This window comes from Sinohyriopsis cumingii, chromosome 11 (genome assembly GCF_028554795.1).
Source record: "Sinohyriopsis cumingii isolate HCF-2022 chromosome 11, ASM2855479v2, whole genome shotgun sequence".
Classification (NCBI taxonomy): Eukaryota; Metazoa; Mollusca; class Bivalvia; order Unionida; family Unionidae; genus Sinohyriopsis; species Sinohyriopsis cumingii.
The window spans coordinates 39,089,199-39,111,184 of NC_142971.1; the positions used below are offsets into that span (position 1 = coordinate 39,089,199).

At 39.6% G+C, this 21,986-nt stretch overlaps 1 protein-coding gene across 3 annotated transcripts in view; it reads right to left on the reverse strand.

The window, feature by feature from the left end:
• The window catches only part of LOC149787958 (mucolipin-3-like), a 51,312-nt gene extending 42,528 nt beyond the window's left edge, over positions 1–8,784 (reverse strand). Inside the window, exons 1-2 of one of the 3 annotated variants that reach the window (XM_089974225.1) lie at positions 8,626–8,781; positions 695–790 (exon numbers count right to left, since the gene is read on the reverse strand). The gene's annotated coding sequence lies outside the window, so the exon portion shown is untranslated. Of the gene's footprint in view, positions 1–694; positions 791–8,625 lie in introns of all 3 variants that reach the window. The other 2 variants (XM_089974226.1, XM_089974224.1) reach the window with 2 other exon arrangements.
• Positions 8,785–21,986: the final 13,202 nt, after the last annotated feature.

Genomic DNA, 21,986 nt, shown 5'->3' on the forward strand with positions numbered 1-21,986 from the left:
ACTAACACCTATCCATGGTCTACTTCCCTAAAGTGATTAAAAAGTTTATATATGGTTTGCAAAAACGCTTTTCTTGCACATATCATACTTTATCCTTGCACTCTTCACACTAACGCTGCCGTACTTCCAATTGATTAAAATCTGTACAAAACACCCGTATTGTGTTATCTGTGAGGGGGAACTGAGAGGGGGAAACGTGCTATCTTCCAGAGAAATAATAACTTGCACTATGTAGAAGGGAATGGATTACAAAGGAATCAAGCTTTTACACGCGTAAATATTCAACACATGCTTTATCAATGAATGCCTCTCTCTCTCTCTCTCTCTCTCTCTCTCTCTCTCTCTCTCTCTCTCTCTATATATATATATATATATATATATATATATATATATATATATATATATCAGAACTACTTTGCAGGATTGCCGAGACAACAGCAGCAATATATGTGTGTGTGTGTGTGTGTGTGTGTGTGTGTGTGTGAAAATTAAAGACCCATTTTTAGGATTTCTAACTAATTGAAAGTAGATTTCATACGCTTTTAAACGTGTTGTAAGAAAGCAGAATTGATCATACCGGAAGATATCAAGTTCGGAAGATTACATTTATAGGACTATAGATGAACCAAGAAGTAAAACTTTAACAAATGAATAACTTTGTTTATCGTTTGTATTTTACATGGAATTTTCTTACCTATTACAGTACCGACCACAACTGTACACTCAATATGGAGACTTTGATAGCATCGGGTTACAGATGTTTATGTCATATGTCATGGTTTCGTATCGACTAGGAAGAAGATCAAAAAGTTAAGATGAATCCAGTTTCGGAAAGAACTTTATAATGACACCTTGTCAACAGAATAATTTGACCTTGTGTTAACTATGTTCGAATTGTTATCAAATTATTATGAGTACGGTTTGTCTTTAAAATATTTAGGATAGGTATTAAAATAGTTATCCCATTTTAGAGAGAATTTAATGGGGACATAGTTTTCTCACAAATCTTAGCAAATCAAAATGTTGATCAAATTTCAGACAAATGCTTATAGGTGTAAATCTTTTAGTGCCATCTAGTGCTAACATTTTTAGAGCACGTTGTTCTTGCAAATATTTACTTGTCTAAATGAGTATCTAGTATCAGAGAGACCTTTATAAAAACACAACAATTATCAGGTATTAAAATGTTTATCTCATATTAAATAGACGTGTATTATACATTATCCTGTGAATGAAACAGATATGTTTGAATTTCTAAATTGCTTTCCCTTCACTTAAAAAAAATGTTTATATAAAAGGTTTGGTTTATGACTAGTACAATTTTCACTGAAAATCTGATCATGTTCAAATGACCCTCACCTTACCTGCAGGTTTGAGGATGTGCTGTGCTTGTAGGTTTTACACTTCGAATGCCTTTTACCTTTCTCATTCTTCAGGATTTAATGCATTACAGAAAACCTCTGATCACACACCTTAGACTGGATTTCGAAACGGTCTTGGATATGGTTTGTGTAGCATGTGTGTATATGAAACGGCAACGCTTCCTCTACAGTCTAAATGCGATGGGAATCCGTCAAAGGTTTTGGCACAAACTTAGTGTGATTGTAAGTCAGATGGGTCATAGTAACCTACTACAGACATAGTTACAATATCTTGTACTTTCTATTAATGCATTCCTACTTTATGTAGTTACATATGCCAAAATGTTCTTTATAAAATTAGCCTTGTTGCTTAATCAGGCACATCTTTGCTTGTCTAAACATTGTTATACTCAGGGAAAAAGATAAGCAGGAATGAAATAACTTAAAAACCATTAATGTTCATTAAAAACCAAAACCTTTTGAAAACGAGTTTTACCTTTTAACATACCAATGTGTCAATATCATTTCTAGAGTATAATAAATTTGAATCATAGAAGCAAAACATAGTACTATTTGTTTTGAAAGTATGCTTTCAAGAAATGTGCGAAATGTAAATAGGCTAAAAAGATATATTTAAAAACTCTACAGTATGCTGCTTCAGTAATTAAAATCCATATAATGACCAGCAAATGCAACAGACAGTGAATGATAGATGTACTACAATACTACTGCAAGTAATCTGTCATGTTACAAATGTCTGAGAGAGCACAACACATTATTTACGTAAAACTTCATCATACAATTTTTGATTTATATTCCCAGAAGTCAGTTATAATGCAGAAAAAAATGTCATGAGCTTGCACTCTGAACCTCATAGAGAGCCAGTATGACTAACATTCCAATTCCTAACATGGCGTGTTCGATTACTGTTCAGTCCAGCTATTGTCATCTGGCAAGGTGTGTTCTTGGTCTAGGCACCTTTTTCGTAGTTTGTTAGCATTAAATAGTTATTTATATGCTGTTGTGTCGATTAAAACCAATGAATCACTTGAACCTAAGATAACGGATAGACATTACTGAGTTCATCTCAGATCTTGTGATAAACAATCAACATGACAGGTACTTCATATGAAGCGTACTGTTTGTTCCAGTAATTCTGCATGTTTGAGTCATTGGGTTCAGAAACAGATGAATGTAAGAAATGCAAACTGCAGCAGTTGCATTAGTAAATACATCATTTTCATCATTTATTTCTAAGTTACGATTGAATTGCTAAGTATCTAAATTTATTATATTACATTCATTGGCTATTTTGCTTATTTCGGTCATACATCATATCGTTTTGTTCCCCTGACAAGCATACGGGCTATATTAGTATAAATTAAAATCAATTGTATGACAGTCCTAAATTGTTTGAAGCAAAATATAGCCCAAATTCCTCCAGTACTAATTACCAACTCGTTTTCGTTTTAAGCCTGAATTGTAAATATTACGAGCATGTTGTATGTATTTCCTCCCCACCATAATCTAGATATCTTCTTTAATATACCAACAACAAAAAAAAAAAAAACTTTTGCAATGACGTGAAGTTTATAATAATGACACAATCTTCTGGTAAACGAGCACTGCTTGAACTTAATATCTTGATTTTTTTCACATTTTTTAAACACGTCTTTTGCTAGAAAGTGATTTAGTTGAACACAAAACATCTGAACAATGAAAGTATAAACCCAGGACGCCTTGATTTGCCATGCCTTATAATGAGCTAACTGTATATCATGATAACCGTGTTGCCGTTGACAACGTAATACGCATACATTAAAAAGGAACTGAGAAATACCCCAACACATTTGGTTATTATCTTGTCTTTATCTACAAATGGATATAAAATTAATAGTCTTCACATAAGCACCACTGGCCTCAACAAGAATGTGCAAATAATCGATCGTCAAAAAATATTCTTTGCATACAACACCAAAATTATGGAGTAAACATAGAAATGTGTGTATGATACTAGCAAGCATTCTCTAATCATCACCATCATCATCATTATCGCTTTTGTCTTTCCTTACCTACAAATGAAACGGAGGACTTGTCTTTTTGCGTACTAAGCCTGCTAAAATTCAATTTCTAATATGTAAAGGATCCGCACAAGAAAACTATGAACTGAAACTTTAATGCTGCAAATGGCTAATATGAGTATCATATCAGTCACCCAACTGTTGTAATTAAGTTACAAGAACTCGATAACTTCCTGAATTTCATGAGCAGAATATCTTGTCTATCTTGTCTAATTTAGATGCCATAATACAGATCATTTTGTACCAGCTCTTAACATCTTTAATCATGGATACTTTACACTGATTTCTTAAATAAAAATCATGAGTATAACCGTCATTTAAAATCATGAGTATAAACGTCATTTAAAATCATGAGTATAAACGTCATTTAAAATCATGAATATAAACGTCATTTAAATTCCGCAATGTCACTTTCAAGATAATTATACAATAACTTCATAATTAGTTGATGTTGTAAAGATCATGTGATAGAAATGTGATTTATCCTTTGATGTGAACCTAGATACATGTGATTTGGAAATTCTGACCAAATTATTATGTGTGGGTAAAGAATATACGGTTGTGTATTCAAGCTGCATGTATAAGCAAACTTCTAAATGCGTATACTCTTTTGTTCTGTCAATGTTCTTATCCATTAGTCAGGTTAATATTGAAAGGCTCAAGATGGTCAGAAATGATGGGAAAATGCATTGATGTTTGAGTGGAATTGTCATTTCACGCCTCAGATATCACCACAGAACAGCTTAAAGTATTCCAGCAGTGGCTTCATGACCCCATTCAGGGACTTTACTATGAAAAGTGCTTGAGCAAATGAGGATAAAGCTAAATTTATCACAATCAAAATATGTCAGTCGTGACCGATTTTTTGAAATTGGTTTAGTACAAATATTGGTGCGTCCGATGATAAAGTAAAATTACCGTACAAGAAATAATGCCTGAGAAATCATTGTAAATGCAAAAACTGCAGGATGAGGCCAAATTGACAGAGGAATGGTCTAATGCTATTTAAGATTCATTGAATGAACACATTTTGATGGTCGTATCATAAAAACATTCTTTGTAAAAATTCGCATGATACAATAAAGTATGCTTTAAATATAGGTCACATTGATTACTTACATCATACGTTTCAACCTCTACTAAAATCGCTCACAGTCAGCAAAGTTGCAGCAGATTCTTGTAAAATTTATTAAAAATAACTACTAAACAACGGCCATGAAATAACTAAGCAGCATGATCTTGTGATGTGATGAAAATCAAAGAAAATGCCGATATGAAAACGAACTTACCCTTGACCTTGAGCCTGATCAAAATCCAGTGTATGCATTGTATTACCGCACAACCTAAAGTATTGTCAAAATGCATTATATCCTTAGCTAAAATATTGATATTCTGTTTTACTATTTTCTAACCTAAATAAATTAGTCGCCCAAGACTGAAGACGAAATGATGTAGGCATAAACAGCTGAATGCCTCAAAAATTCAATCAAGTTGGTCGCCAATGCCTGTGCCAGTGTTAGTACGTAAACTGTCCCTTTGAATAGTCAAACTAAAATAAATCTTTTTCATTTTTCATGTTTTCAAAAACAAAATAACACTGATTATAGCTAGGATCGAAATCAGCAGCATCCTAATACTAGCCTCAAAGACAAATATGTACCCCTGCTAGAACTTGCAAAACTATAATCCCCAGTGAGAATAACTTTCCTGTGAATTATCCTTGTTTGCATGAAATGATCTTAGAGTTATCTTTCTTCATCTTAAATGAATACATGAAATAAATACTTATTTTCGGTTGTGACGTAGAACATAATCTGGTAGATGCACATGTTCAATGTTACTATATAAAAAGAGAATATCTTATATCAGGCATGAGTGGTAAATGTAACCATGACCACTTTGTGGCAATTGTGGCAATTGTGGAACTTATGTGACGGGTCAGTTTACATTTTAGACAATCCGTTGCCTTCTTATTTAGACGGCAATACTTAAGAAAACATATACCAGTGAAACATTCTGGTAATTAGTACATTTTAATTAAATTAAATGTAATAAATGTCAACTGTATAATTATATTGTAATGTTTTCAGTGTTTATTTGACTTTTACCTTGGGAATGTAAATCTTAAATGTCTGAAAGTTGTTTATTTCAATTTTCTATCCTTCGGATTTAAATGTATTGAACCAACCAAGAGTAAGAAAGCAAAAAGAAAACAAAACGTTACGACACACGCATTACTTTTCCTTTATAAATATGACAAAGTCATAATCATGATGAACAGGCTGAAACATAAAGAATGAACATTTACACCAATCCATTTTCATCATATTCATTTAGTTAGCAGTCACAAACTGATAACTATCCTGTGAAAAATTGTCCAGTGTTGCAGTTAGCAACACATAATTGGTTCTCACCTACATAAATTTGTCTGCCTTTATTTGTCTTGGTGACCGATAGCATTCAGTAGTTACTGGTCGAAGGTCTTGATGTGTTGCATTGAATGCACCAATCATACGGTAGCTGTTTGTTAAGAAACGTTTGATTCGACACCAATCACACGGTAGCTGTCTAAAGAAACGTTCGATTCGACAGCTGTTTGTAAAGAAACGTTCGATTCGACATCTTCAGATTAGCAACTAATCAATATTGCGATCCATTTTGACTTCAACCAGACATAGACAAAAACAAAACTAAATCACCATGAAATAACTACTGAAATTGGCGGACTTAACTTGACATTGAGGATATTTCTTATATATGATGCAAGCTGTCTCATACCTTTAGTTGAGACTTTGAACGTGCTTTCTTGGCGATATTTATTAATGTAACGGTTTGCAGAATAAAGTTAAATACTTCATGAGAATATGCAACAACACATGTTATTCGTATATTAAACACTCATGCTTAGATAGCGTTAAATATTTGAAACAACGAGCACTTACAAATCTTGATTTTTTATATTTAATTTTGATATCTGTGTAATATTATGCGTATTCTACCTCTTCACGATCAGTCCAGTGGTCTAGTGGTTAGAGCGTCCGCCTCGGATGCGGGAGGTCGCGGGTTCGACCCCTGGCAGAGTCATACCAAAGATTTATAAAAATGGCACTAGGCGCTCAGCATTAAGAGGTTAGTGTTAGGACTGGTCGGCCTAGTGTCAGGATAATGACTGGGTGTGGTGGCGTCACTCGGGTTGGTGTCACCCAGTGCGGTAGCTCATGGTGTCACCCCCATGGTCCTCCTTCCGTAACGGACCATACAGAATCCTTAGTAATGTCATTTTGGTGTCACCCCCTCTGATGGTGTCACCCGGTGCAGTCCGCACCCCCCGCATCCCCCTAGCGACGCCACTGCTGTGCCTGCTAGTCATGTATTTAACTATGATCAGTTATCCGTTTATGAAATCTGACTAGACTGAGCAATCTGTGCTCTGCAAAATTTGCAACTTTTCATTTTGCTGTCACCCCTCTGAGATGGTATCACCCGGTGCTGTCCGCACCCCCCGCATCTCCCTAGCGACGCCACTGACTGGGTGGGACATCGTGATACATGTCTGCGGCATGATGCCTCAGTGCTAGACATCACCATAAACTGCCACGCTGCATGCATCGTACCGGTATCAATGAAAACCTTTTAAAGCTACGTTAAATCTCTCTCTCTCTCTCTCTCTCTCTCTCACACACACACACACTAACTCTTCACACAGTATTCCACTGTCAATCATCCAGAACATGTCATAAGTTGTCAACAACGTTTTACACCTGAATAGTCTAATCTTACATCATAGGCTGATATAGAAGCAATGCTGTAATTGGCATGGCCTATTTTCAGCTCTTTCACACGGTCATTCATAATTTCTTTAAAAGTGTACCATATCAGCAAGGTATCTTTCTTAACGTAATATTTGTGCAGCAACCCAGCTATTTTCAGGCTAACATGTCCCATGATGAACATACTATTAGCGGTTATCTGATATGTTTGACACGTGTTAATTGGATTAAATCTGTTCTTGGATGTTATAGCTGTTTTATTTAAAAAGTTATGACTCATATAGGTAAGCATATTTGCTTCAAAATATTTAGACTTCATATTTGTAATCTGTTTCAATGTTAGTGATTGAAATATGTTTTCTCTCGCTGTACTGTGCCGTTTATTTTTGATGACCCAACAACATTCAAGTTATTACATTTTGTGTTCGCTTCATTAATTCTCTTCATATTCTGAATGAATCATTAGTATGACCCATGCATTTTTACCGTTCCTTGACAATTTACTTAATTATGTTATACAATGCAAGCAGGCTATGTTGCCCCGATGTTTCTTGAAAAAAAAGTTATGTAAGAGAAGCAACATAGAAAAGCCAGTATCCTACCAGATACCAATCCAGTTTCATCTCTGTTTCTTCATAGCTCAAATACGAATGTGACGAATGAATGGTTTTGTCAACAATCGATTGGTCCATTAATTGAATAATACAATGCCCTCAAACGATTTTCCTTCATTTTCGTGCTTTATTCGTGGATTCAAGAGAGGCCAGTTATCTACTGCATGAATCACTGCAGAGCCTTAAGCTAACACTGACCCGGAAAATAAATCACTGAAATCAGTGGCGTCACTCGGGTTGGTGTCACCCAGTGCAATAGCTCATGGTGTCACCCCCATGGTCCTCCTTCCGTAACAGACCATACAGAATCCTTAGTAATGTCATTTTGGTGTCACCCCCTTTGATGGTGTCACCCGGTGCAGTCCGCACCCCCCGCATCCCCCTAGCGACGCCACTGCTGTGCCTGCTAGTCATGTATTTAACTATGATCAGTTATCCGCTTATGAAATCCGACTAGACCGAGCAGTGTGTGCTCTGTAAAATTTGCAATTTTTCATTTTGGTGTCACCCCTCTGAGATGGTGTCACCCGGTGCGGTCCGCACCCCCCGCACCCCGCTAGAGACGCCACTGACTGAAATATTTCAATATATGATCAGAATAACAAATTCGGACCTAAAACGTTGTATACTAAGAAAACTTGAAATATGCACGTCGATACTTTCAATTTTGATACTAAACTTTTGTGTTTTGGGACTTATTGTAACCTTTGTGTATGATCATGCGCTGAGTTGCCAAATTCGCTTCACACCTGTTTAGTATAAGCCTTAATTTAGTATTAAAAAAGGTGGGGGAACATACCTGATAGGGATGACTCTTTTCTGGTCACAACCGAAAAGCTGGTAATGATCACACACAAAAAACCACTACTTTATACACACGCAGAATGTTCTAGACTATTTATTGCACAAGGATGGAAGATTTCTGTCATGCCTGAAGATAACATTCACCAGCCCTAACTATGACAATGCCGCTATATTGTTTCCAGAATAAAAGATCTTCACTACAATTTCATGCTGTGCTGTAAAATGAACAGTCTTAAAAAGTATATATTTATTTCCTTCTTCCGACTAAGTTGATAGAGCACACTATTTATAGACCCTAGAAAACAATTAGCACCTGCATGGATTCTAATAAATTAGTAAAAATGAAGTATGACACACTTTTTTGATATCCCTGCTGACCGCATGAGTTTGAACTTAAGGTAGCATGATGAAGTAAAGAGCCCAGGGAGATCATTACCTATAATATTTATGTTAGATAAGACGGCGATGGTACACTGAATTAGACTACCGCGTATGGTTATATACTCATAGGACAGTCCCCAAAAATTTGGATAGTTTCTCTCCATGGTAATATGACACCACAACTGAATGGCCCTCTGCTATCAACATCCCAAGCCCATGACTGTGTGATCCGGATGAGTTATTCCAGGCGTGTGTAAACTACTGTATTGACCCGGTTATTAGTTCACAGAACAACCAAACATGCAATTGATGCAGGTGTCTGTGACAATATAACGAGTGTCATTTTATATGCATTTCAGTCTACTATAAAGGCTTATTACTTCATTCTCCCCTACCACATATCAACATTTTAAATGGTGTTATGAATAGTCCATATCAATGTTGTTACATCCCATATTGTAATTTGTCGGCCTCAAGAATGATGCACCTGCATTTTTTTTGTTCTATTTCAATGAATGTGCATTTTAAAAGCAACACAAATCACATGATAAATAAAGACATTCTAAGATGGTAAAGACTTGAACTTATGAAAAAAACATTTGCTATGCACCATTTTTACATATTACTCACTTACTGGAACACGATTGTACCAAATATGTTTAACTTGATATTTATTTTCCTATTGATGATTTGTAACTTAAACAAATTGTCAAAATATACATAAACATTATATAAATTATATAAACAGGCTATACTGTATAAATGAGAAGTGAAAAGGAAGTTTATGTTAGCCAAGGAATGAGATCTTACATTATATGAGATTTTCAATATCATCTTACAGTATATGTAACGTTTACTGTATGTAACTGTTTGCAGGGCCACACAGCCCCCCCCCCCCAACACACACACACACACACACACACACACACACACACACACATTTTAAATTCGGCCATCGTCTTAATCTTATTGGGTATTACGCACACTTGAAATAAATAGACACATGAAGTTAAGTCCACATTTTTTTATTCACACGGTATCTAATAAATATTACTATCAAATGTCATCTGGTCCAAAGTCCAAGAAATCATCCTCATTATCTGATAAAGTTCTGAAATTCTCCATCATTGTCCAGTAAATCTTTGTGGTATAATCATTATAAATATCATCGGATTCCCTTTCCTTGGCCTCACTTCAGAAGCTGATGTTTATTTAAAGTCTGATCTTGAGCTTTATTAATAACACTTCGATCATACAATTTGTAAAATCTATTAAAGGTTGCACTTGAACATGTCATTTGTGCGGCAAGATGAAATAACCACCCTCTGTTACTTGCCACTGTACCACAGTCGCGGCTCAGTCAAAGAGTTTTCACGTGGAAAAAACAAGCTATAGGATTATGGTAAAGTATTTACAGGAAAAGACACACCTCTGCTTGAGACTGAAAAAGTACGTGTACTTAAGGCTCAATCACAAGAGATGTCAACCTGGAAACAACGTGAGTGCTACCTTTACAAGCACTGGCAGAAAACTTGTATACCGTTACGATAAATGATAAATCTGGAAAACTCCGACCCAACTTAGTAAAGATGCCAATTAGTAACAGGCTACTCGGGGACCCACCTATTGATAATAATCTAGGTTATGAAATGTTCCATAGGGTACCCGTTTATCAGATATTTTCTTTATGAACTAGAGAAGAGCTCGTTTCACACCAGCTGATTTATTGTTGGATGATTTTGTCCAATGTTTCTTAAAGATTGACTGGCAAGTATTCATGGAAGAGCTTAGACAGTCCACAAGTCCACAATTGTTGTCATATTCTTCACTGTCCTCAGTAGTAAATGGGGATACCCTACGTACAATGGGAATTAGCATTACAAACCACCCTGGGACACTCTACGTACAATGGGAATTTAACATGGCGAAAAATCGTGGGTCAGATTACGTACAATGGGAATTAACATGGGAATAAATCGTGGGTTACTTTACGTACAAGGGAAATTTAACATGGCGAAAAATCGTGGGTCACTCTACGTACAAGGGGAATTTAACATGGGGAATAGAGTTTGGGCTTGTTTAGGGACAAGGGGAATTGAATATGGGATTTTTTTTTTTTTTTTTTTAAATTTTTAAAAAGGGGTAGGCAATGGAAAGGCTATCTCTTTTCGAGAAATATGGCTGGCCCTGAAAAGGGCCTTTGGGTTTTCTTCTTCTTCTGCTTCTAATTTCTTCTTTTTCTCCACCAAGTTCTTATTTTATCTCCAACACTCTTTCTCTTCTTCTCTTTCTTTTTCTCCTGCTCTTCTTTCTTCTTCTCTTCCTCCTCTTCTTTCTTCCTCTTCTCATTTTTCTTCTTCTTTTTCAATCTTTTCGTTCCATTTGCTTATTCTTATTCTTTCCTCTTCATCCTCCTTCTCCTCCTTTATCTCTTTCATGACACCACTAATCTTGTCCTTTACCTTTTTTAAGTTATTAATTTCCATCTTTACACGATGGGGACTATAGGAATAATGGTCTTCAACCAGTCTTATCAACATCTGCTCCATCATTCCTAAGTTGTCTAAAACGTCTTGTAATGTTTGTATTTTGTCCATTTGGTTAGAAGCCATCTTCTTTTTTTTATTCTTTGCAGAATGGTTTGAACGACGAATACTGTGGGTTCTTATACTTAAAGCGCATACGTGAAGGAAAACATCCCCCTAAAACGTAAAATTGATCTTACCTAGATCATGACCAAACAACGCGCGGACGTGAAGGAAAACATCCCCTACTTTTTCATTTCATATAATAAAACCCAAACTATACTTTCTCATTTCATATAATAAAAACCCAAACTATACTCTCCACATACGCTAAGAAACAATAAACAAAATCCATAATCTACTATCCTCACAATCGTACGTGAGCGCTTACAAAACCCAAACTATACTCTCCACATACGCTAAGAAACAATAAACAAATCCATAATCTACTATTCACACAATCGTACGTGAGCGGGTACAAACACAAACACACAAACACAAACACACAAACACATACGCTAAGGAACAATAAACAAAATCCATAATCTACTATCCACACAATCGTACGTGAGCGGTTACAAAACCCAAACTATACTCTCCACATACGCTAAGAACAATAAACAAATCCATAATCTACTATCCACACAATCGTACGTGAGCGCTTACAAAACCCAAACTATACTCTCCACATACGCTAAGAAACAATAAACAAATCCATAATCTACTATTCACACAATCGTACGTGAGCGGGTACAAACACAAACACACAAACACAAACACACAAACACATACGCTAAGAAACAATAAACAAAATCCTTAATCTACTATCCACACAATCGTACGTGAGCGGTTACAAAACCCAAACTATACTCTCCACATACGCTAAGAACAATAAACAAATCCATAATCTACTATCCACACAATCGTACGTGAGCGCTTACAAAACCCTAACTATACTCTCCACATACGCTAAGAAACAATAACAAAATCCATAATCTACTATCCACACAATCGTACGTGAGCGCTTACAGAACCCTAACTATACTCTTCACCTACGCTAAGAAACAATAAAGAAACCCATAATCTACTATTCCCATAAACATACCTTAGCTCTTACAAGCACCAACACACAAACACATACCCTCACACTATCTTAAAAAAGAGTTAGTGTTTATATTCACACTACTCTACCTACACATTGGCAAATTGATGGTTATTTCTTTTCTAGAGTATTGGGTAGCTCTGAAAAGGGCTGTTTTTTTTGTTTGGAACTTCATGGACACCTGGTTAATGGTGGCACCTTCCAGGCCTGGCGCCGCATACACATCTTGTCCCCCAGTTACTTTTTACCTTTTTGGGGGAGAGAGCAGAGGCAGGATATGTCGCTTCAGAATCCCAATTTTCGCTCTCTGGGATTCTGAAATTTCTTCTTCTTCTCTCCTTTTCCTCCTCCTCCTCTTCTTTGTATCTTCTCTCCTCCTCTTTGTATCTTCTTTCCTCTTCTTCTTTATATCTTCTCTCCTCCTCTTCTTTGTTTCTTCTTTCCTCCTCCACAATGGCTTCCGCGGCCAGTTCATTTAATATGCGCCTGGCATATTCCAGATGCACATGAAGTTCCAACAGTTTCTCCAGTCTCGTGTTCATTTTTGGTGTTGATCAATCAACAAGGGTAGCTGGACTGCCGAACGAGTTTCAATTTATAGTGAAAGCGCGAACGTGATGGAAAACATCCCCCTAAAAACATAAAATTGATCTTACCTAGATCATAACCAAAAAAAACAACAACGCGCGGACCTAAAAGAAACACTCACTCACTTTTTTATGCTACCCATCACTATTTTAAATTTTTTTATAAATCACTTCAATAGACTATCCACATACGCAAAGCAATCCAATCTAACCCCAAATTTACACCTCAAACACCAAAAAAAAAGACATCATTTTAATCTACTATCCATACCAACTTACTTAACCACTTACAAACACAAACACACAAACACATACCCTCACATTTTTTAAAAAAGAGTTAGTGTTTATTTTCACACTACTCTACCTACACACATTGGCAAATCGATTGTTATTTCTTTTCTAGAGTATTGGGTAGCCCTGAAAAGGGCTGGGTTTTTTTGTTTTGCTATGGCATTCTTTTTAGTTTCTAAGAATGCGATGTCCTCTGAGGATAGACTTTCTGGCGATAGGTCTGCTTCTTCGGAAAGAGAAGAAGAACTCTTTGGTGTCGATACGACAATCGACAAAGCCTCTGTCAGCTTCAGGTTGCTGCTGCTGCTCTTGTTGTTGTTGTTGCTGCTGTCTCTGAAGTCTGTACTTCTCTGTCCATTCTTCTTTTTCCCTGTTCATTTCTTCTCTGAAGAGCTCTTCTATCAGGTCTTCAGTGATTTTTAACATTCTCACATTCTCTATTTCTTCTGGCTTCGGTATCAGACTGTGTCTGACCCTATGCAAATTCACGTAGGCTTCGTTGAGTTTAGCTAGTTTGGAGCACATCTTCTTAGGAGGATGAGTCGACAATGGATGGTTAGACTGGAAACAACCCGGTTCTTAAAGTCAAAGCGCGGACGTGAAGGAAAACATCCCCCACACGGTTTTTGAGTCGCAACGTTTAGTGAGTGTCATGAGAGGGATAGTAAGAAATGAAAGAGCATCAATCCAACATTCTTATAGCTAAACAAAAGACAAAGGCATTTTTTTCAAAACACAACATTTTTTATTCAAAAATCACTTAACACTAAACAACAACTCTAACATTTTTTAACAATAATCCAACAATATAACATCAAACAATTTTTTCAAAACACAACATTCTTTATTCAAAAATCACTTAACACTAAACAACAACTCTAACATTTTTTAACAACAATGCAACACTAAAAGTTTCTCCACTAGGTAAAGAGGGATAACAGTCTTCCATGGTTTCTAGTAATCTAGGATGACTTCTCTCAAACTGTTGATTTCTATGGTATTATCGAATTCTGCATACAGGATGACGTTCACCGTTTCATCAGGGTCTCGGTCTTTAAACTGAATTTCCACACGAATCTGGCCGGATTTTTTAGGGTGGAAATGTCCCTCGTCGCTGCCTTGGTCTGGAGTGAAATCGAAAGCCCACAAAGCGTAGCCTCCTGCATAATCCTCGTACGTAATACCGTGACTGGTATTGGTTCCTAACTGTCCGGTGGCTTCGTACAAGGACAAGTACGATCTCAAGTAATTCTTCTTTTTAAAGTCAGGTTCGAAAGGTCGGGTACACAAGGTTTTGCCATCGCGACTGACTTCGATTTTGGACACGCCAAAGTGTTGAAAGTAGAAAGGATTTTTTTCGGCAGCTCCGTTGAAGGCTGTATTCTCGACGATACCAACGATCAAACGTTTGGGTAACTGTCCTTGGAACAGATGATCTTCGATCATGGATCGCTGTCCCTTGGGAATGGTGAAGGTTTTCACTTCCACGCGTCGTATGGGATACTTGGCAGTCGTTCTGCTCAACGTCTGACTGATGTCGTTTCCCACTTTAGGTAACACTTCCACACGGCGTACGTAGAGTCTGGCTTCTAGGATTTTGGTTTTGTAACCGTCACTATCAGCCATCAAATGGAAAGCGGCACTGCTACGATTCAGTCTCAGGCGGACATCCACCCCGTTCAGCAAATACTTTTCTTGCAACCACATGTCTAAATGCAAACGATCCATCAGTTCTAAACTTGTGTCGGCTCCCGTGATTCTCTTTCTTCGTTCTACAAATCCATCATTGTTGTCTTTCTTTTCATCAGTTTCCAATATTTCAAACTTGGTAGGTTCGTCAGCTTCCCATACCACACAGGCATTGAGATGAGTGTTCTTGGCATCTATTCCGTACGTCAAGAGATTTTCCAGGTAGGCACGATAAGGGTAAGTATCCATGCTGCTACTGACCAGTTTGTTATTCAAGTACAAGTCCACTCCACTGAACAAGGAATGCATGAAATTGTTGACGGGAGCTACTGCTTCATCGTCTATAGCACCTCCAGTCTTATCTAGAATTTTGACTTTCAGGTACAAGTAACTGCTATTCAGATCGATGTAATCTTCGGGCTGTCCTTTGATTTCAAACTCGATGGGAGCGGAATCGGTCAGTGAGGAGACGGGGTGAAATTCCACCCACTGGGATTCTTGCATCGTCATCATCGTGGGGGGCATGGCAAACAGATCCAGTTCCGTCTTGGAACAAGCGCAAGATTCTCAGTGCATCATTTTTTTGTCTCTTTTCTCAATAATCGAAAACGTCTAAGTCTCGAACGGTTCTTCTTTTCTTGGCCTTTCTCGCTTGAAGTCTGGTGAAAGGGTGTTTTCTTCGTCGTCTCTTTCTGCCTTGTCCTTGCTGAATGCCTGACTCGGTAGCGTGCAGGGCATTTATAGGTGTTTCTCGTTGGCCTAAAATGTCTTTGCCCGTTTGCAGCAAGACATTTTTGCCTGCCCTCATGAAGGCTTCTCTAGGGTTTTGTTTGTCGATGATGACATTTTGGAGAAATTCTTTGCCTTGCGTCAGTGGCGCATCTTTCAAGGCGTGCAATCCACGTGTCACCATCGGTTTCAACACTGGGGCCACCGAACGAAAGGCCGATTTTAACATGTCTCCTAAACCGTGTCCTCGCTGTCGAGCAACCCCTCGGTACACTGGATACATGAGTTAGAACTCGTGAGAGAACCGTTTTCGAAAATGGAGTTTCACCGTGACTTTTCCTTTGGTGAATGGAATATTTTGTCCCAGATCTCCTTTTATAGCAATGTTGACCGTGTCCAAATACGACTTGCTGACCGGCAAATAGTGAGGATGGACAAATTCGCGGTGGACGTGGTAAGTGTTTCCACCTTCCTCGTCAGCATCTGTGGCAGAATCCACTTTGAAAGGAATGACACGCAGTAACGGTACGGAGGTGTGTCCCACCACGTTGTACTCCACCACATCGGAATACACGAACATCAAATTCAGTCCTTGGTTCAGTTCTACCGGGGCACGAAATAACTTGCTAAAAGACTCGTTGTCGTAAACGATGGGTAATTCGTTTTTCTTGATCATGGTCTTTCTCATGTCCATGTCTCCGCCCAACATGTCATGCAATTCAGGACAAAATAAAATGGACAGGATTTTACTCCGTTCAAATTTCATCAAGAAGCGACGAGCTGTTTTGTGGTACTCCATGGTGACATTTTTGTTGACATGCTCCAAAGCTTTCAGAAACACGACATTAAACCTGGAGGTTATGGTGCTGACCAAATGTTGACCACTAAAATAATAGCCTGGGGGAATGAACAAGTGATAGGTGGTGTACTTTTGTGTACGGGTTTTCTTGTCATATTTGACATTGCTATCCATCCACTGTTGCATTTGCTCGTCATGAACTTCCACATCAAAAAAATTTTGATTGGGAAGGACATTGAGGACTTGGGTCGGGTGAATCATTTCTACTAAAGCCACTTCCCAATGGGCTTCGTGATCTAACTGGATGGCCTGAGGTAATTTGGCCGTGTAACAGCACAACGTGTTCTTGGGAAACACCTCCATGGAACTGACACTGGGTAAAGTTAAGTAAAATTGGTTTTGGTGACTCATAATTCCAGAGTTCTGTGGCTGTCCGAGGGGTTACTGGACGTCAGAGGCGTGTCTCCGTCTAAAATGGGGTTCTGGTTGTGATTGAAGTGGTGACTGGCACTGGCACTGGACACAAGGTTCCCGGGGTTCCCGTTCGAGGTGAATTTCAGGGAGGGATTAGGAAGCAGGTAACCGATGCAACTGCTCAATAAAATGGTCCACAATTGTTTGTCTCCTTGTTGCAAACTCAAATTGGCGATGGCTACCCCGATGACACAATACACCACGAAGATTTGGCAGAAAAAGACGATTTGCGTTTTAGGCACACGTTCTCCACACCACACCCACAAGGGTTGTTTTTGTAAATCTTGCACAGAAGAACTAGGTGAAGGAGGAGTGGTCGACGTAGCTGCGTCTGCTGTGTGAAAGGGCATGATGGTCACTTCTTTTTATAGTCGATGACTTGCGAAGCGTCGATCCAAGAATCGAAACTGGGTGGATATCCTTTCCAACGTACTTTGACTTCTTTGACACGTCGTTTGCCCACTTTACGGGTTCTGCGTTCGAGAATGCTTTCGATGTCGTACACGTCGTCTTCTTTTTTGGTGACACGTTGTAACTCGGGCAAATAAAACGTTCCTTTGAGCACTTCTCCGTTCATGTCTTCCAATTTATAGACGGCAGGATGACGGCCATGCACTCGTCCAGTGACGCGAAACAATTCGGTCGTCCAGTTAGGTAAGTAACCTTTGTCGAAAGTGCGTTTGGTTTTGCCAATGCGCACCCAATCTCCTACGGCCAACTCTCCACTTTTCTTGGGGACAGCCCTCGTCGGGGACGTACCAAACAGGCGCTCAAACACCAACACTTCGTTGTCGGGAGTCACGTCTTGCGGGGCACGTCCGATGCTTCGATGGTAAGATTGGTTGTACGCTTGCACCACGTGCGGTAAGATGTCGATGTACTTCAGAGTGTGGTGATGCGTAAAATATTTCCACATGCGTTCTTTCAAAGTGTGTTGAAAACGTTCCACGATGCTGGCTTTGGTTTCGGGATTCTCGGTGGTAAAAAAATGAATGTCACGTTTCTTTAATTCTTTTTGGAAAGCTTGGTTCAGAAATTCGGTACCTTTGTCCGTTTGCCATCGAAGAGGGTGACGACCGCTTTGTTTCAACACCCGTTGCAGGGCTCGCACTAACTCGCTGCTGGATTTGGAAGTCAAGGGCACGACCCAGGCAAATTTGGAAAAGACGTCGATGACACAAAACAAATATTTGTAGCCACGATTGTAGCTGGCCAAATGAGAGACATCGGCTAAATCGGCTTGCCATTGATGATCGATGCCTTCCACTCGGGTGCGACTTCTGGCAAACTTGCGTCGAATGGGTTTGTGTAAAGTGTAGGTAGCTTGTTCTTGTAACCATCGTTGCACTTGAGGTAAACGGAGACTTTTCAGTCGCGTTTTGGCAGCACGATACAATTTTTGAACTCCTGCGTAACCTGCAGGATGGGAGGGATCGTAGTAAATGCTGGCTAAGACTTTTTCCATTTTTTTGTGTTGGTTGGTGTGTTAATAAGACACCCACTCTTGGAGGATGCTACTCTTTTTCTCTTGGGGTATTTTCTTGGATTGCAATGCTTTGCGTGTGCGGCCAGCAATAGGTGTCGAAGAGGAGAAGGATGTCTGAGCGGGGGATATCGGTTCTTGTTTCACTTCTGTCTTCACTTCTGTCTTCACTTTCTTTTTCTCTTGTGAGGAAGAAGGGGTGGCCATCATCTTTTTAATCCATCCAATTCTGGAGGTAGGTGGTGTTGTTAACTTGCGTACTTTTTCTGGTGGAGTTTGAAACCCTTCCTCTTCTTCTCCTTTTTCTGTCTTGGTCACGGGTACTGGTGGTACTGGTACTGGTACTGGTGATGATGCTGGACTTTTCATCAAGGTCTTAAAATCTTTCAGAGTGGGTAGAGCTGTTTCGTCTAAAGCTTTCTGGTGAAAGAGTTGCAGTCGTTGCAAGAGTTGACCGTACTTTTGCGATTTTTCTGTTTCGGACAAATCTTGGCGATCCATCAAGGACTGCAATTCGTGTTGTAACTGGGACATCTCGCTCAAATGGGGATTGGGAGGTAAATGCGGGGTGTGTTGTTCTTGCCACCGATGGTATTCCATCCATCGTTTGTAAGGCACTAAAGCTAGTTTTCGTCCTTCCATGGGGTTGTCAGGGGTCGATTCTGAGATCTTGGAACTTCCGAGGCCTTTTTATCTTGCTCCCACCAGTCCTCCCAACATGGTTCCCAAGACTCCTTTCAGTATGGGGCCTAACAAGAGAGGTAAAATACCTCCACGTTGCACTAACATCTTCTTTTTTTGACGAATGGGAATTTTCTTTTGAACCATTTGGCGAAGAACGTGACGATGTTTGCCTAAGCATTGTTTCTGGTGTTTGGACAAAGGGATCGTGCCTTTCAAAACGTTCAAACAACATTCGCACACGGTATCGATGACCTCTTTGGAGGCTGTTTGAATGAGTTTTTGTCGTAAGGGTGGAGAAGCTTTGGACAGGACAGATAACATGTCCCCATGTTTGGCTAAACGTGGTGGCAGTCCTTTCCTTTTCTTTCCTTGGGGTTTTCTGGAGGGTGACATCTTTGAGTCTTCAGGAGCACCAAAAAACACTGATATCCGACTTGGTCACAGGCCTTTTTTATACTGGAACGCGTCGCCACTGATTGTCTTTACGTCGTATTAGTTTGAGGACAGGCATGACACGTCGTGCAGGGGTACGTAACGGACTAAATCGAGCCAGTTCTTGCTTGGACAAATCCAGTAAACTTTGTAACATGCCCGATCTTTCTTGAACTTTGATTTTGGGAGAAGGTACTTTGTGAGCAGCAGCCACTGCCACTAAATTGGAAGGTCCTGCCACTGGGGAAGTTCTTTTGGGGGTCATCAACGGAGAAGTTCTTGGTGTGATCAACGTCTCCAAGTACTCTTCAGTTCTGGGTGTCATTAACGGAGAAGTGGACAAACGTGAAGCTGCCGGAGACGCAGTCACCGCCGTGGCAGGTCGTGGTTTGCGAGTGTAAGGTTGCGTCCTGGCCGAAGTGCCTCTCTTGCGACTAGTTTTCTGTGGACTTTTCTTTTTCTGGGGGCTTCTTTTCTTTTTCCGGGGTGGTGGTGGTGTCTGGTCAGAGGAGGGTCCTGCCACTGGAGAAGTTCTCCTTGGGGACCTGGTCTTTTTCTTCTTGGGGCTTCGTTGGACTTTTGTCTTGGGGATAACTTTGGGGGCATTAGGATCCCATCTTAAGAGTGAGCGAATGATGACCCCTCCTAGAGTACCGCTCCCTCCAGGTTTCAAAATGATTTGTTTTTTGGTTTGAGTGTCGATGCGGGGATCGGCCAGTTGGACCAAAGCGACTTTGTTTCGATCAAAAAAGCGTTTGGTTTGATGAGGAATCTGAATGATTCCTTGGAGTAATTGACGTGCCGTCACCGTGAACCATCGTAAGACTTCTTTGAGACTAGCTTCTAAGACACGAGCTCGTGTTTGTAGATTTTTTCTCGACTGATGCCATACAAGGCACGAATCAATTTGACGGGAAGATGCGACTGAAGGGACGTCATGTTCGCACTGTGTGAGACAGACGAAAAAGGGTCTGAGGTTTTTATAGATTTTTTTATGGGGAGTGAAATGAAGTCGAGGACGGAGACGTGTACAGGACAGGCCCTCCGTCTTGGCACCAGTGGTGAAACAAGTGGGTACGAAATCGCAAATCCTCGGGAGTCGTAGGTTTCAAATCGACGAGTAAATAGGCGTGTGGCGTTTGAGTGGCATCGTCGTACGCCTGAGTCAGCCAAGGCGTTCCTAACTGTTTGGCTAAGACATGCACTTGCGATTTATCTCGAGGGCTTTTAAACAAGACCACGTAATGCGCATTGAGACTGATGGTGCGATGGGCTTTACTTTGTTGAAACAAATTTTGGGTGATGTAAACGACACTGGCATTACGGTGATGCCCTTTGCGCGTGAACCACAGTTTAATTTCTTCTTCGTCTTCTCCTAAGATGTCGTCGAAAATGACCAAATGGGTTAGACGGGAGTCAGAGACGATGCCATCGTCTTCTTTAGGAATGCCTTCCACAAACACGATGGAATCGCCTTGACTTTCTCGCAAGAGGCTGTACGCCGATTGCCACTCTTTGTAACACCACACGATCCGTTGAGGGAGCCGATCGATCAAATGATGTTTATGTTCGATCAAACTTTTGACAAATTCGGTTTTGCCAGTACCGCTAGGTCCAGCAATGAGCATGTTAAAGGGATGGCGAAGATACAAAGCCTCCCAACTGGCACGATCTAAGTGTTCGTCGATGACTTTGACAGTAGAGGAAGAGGGAGCAGAGACAGTAGAGGTAGCCATGGTGTGAGGAATGTCACTTGTGACACGAAAAAACAAACAAGACAAGAGTTTGTATACTTTTTCTGAACACGTTTATTAAATGTTTTTTTCAAACATGAATACGAAAGACAAAAATACATAAAAGCCAAAGGCTTAAGTACAAGAATAAAAAGCACATGAACGTGGAATAAAAAACAAGTGTCTGTACAACAACCACATGTTTTGGGTAAAGTTCTAACCAGTTCTATAGTAGGGGGTAAGGTCACACAAGTGTCCTCCCGAAAGGGTCTTTCAGGCCTGTCCACGACAGTCCTGTCCTGGGTGACGGGTTCTTCTGGCACCGTCACTAACACAGGTTGAAAAGTAACTTTTTTCCTTGAATAACTCTCGTGCATACTGGGCCACCTCTTGTGTCCAAGCCTCAAAACCCTGGTCTCGGTGATGTCCAACATTTGACTCCTAACC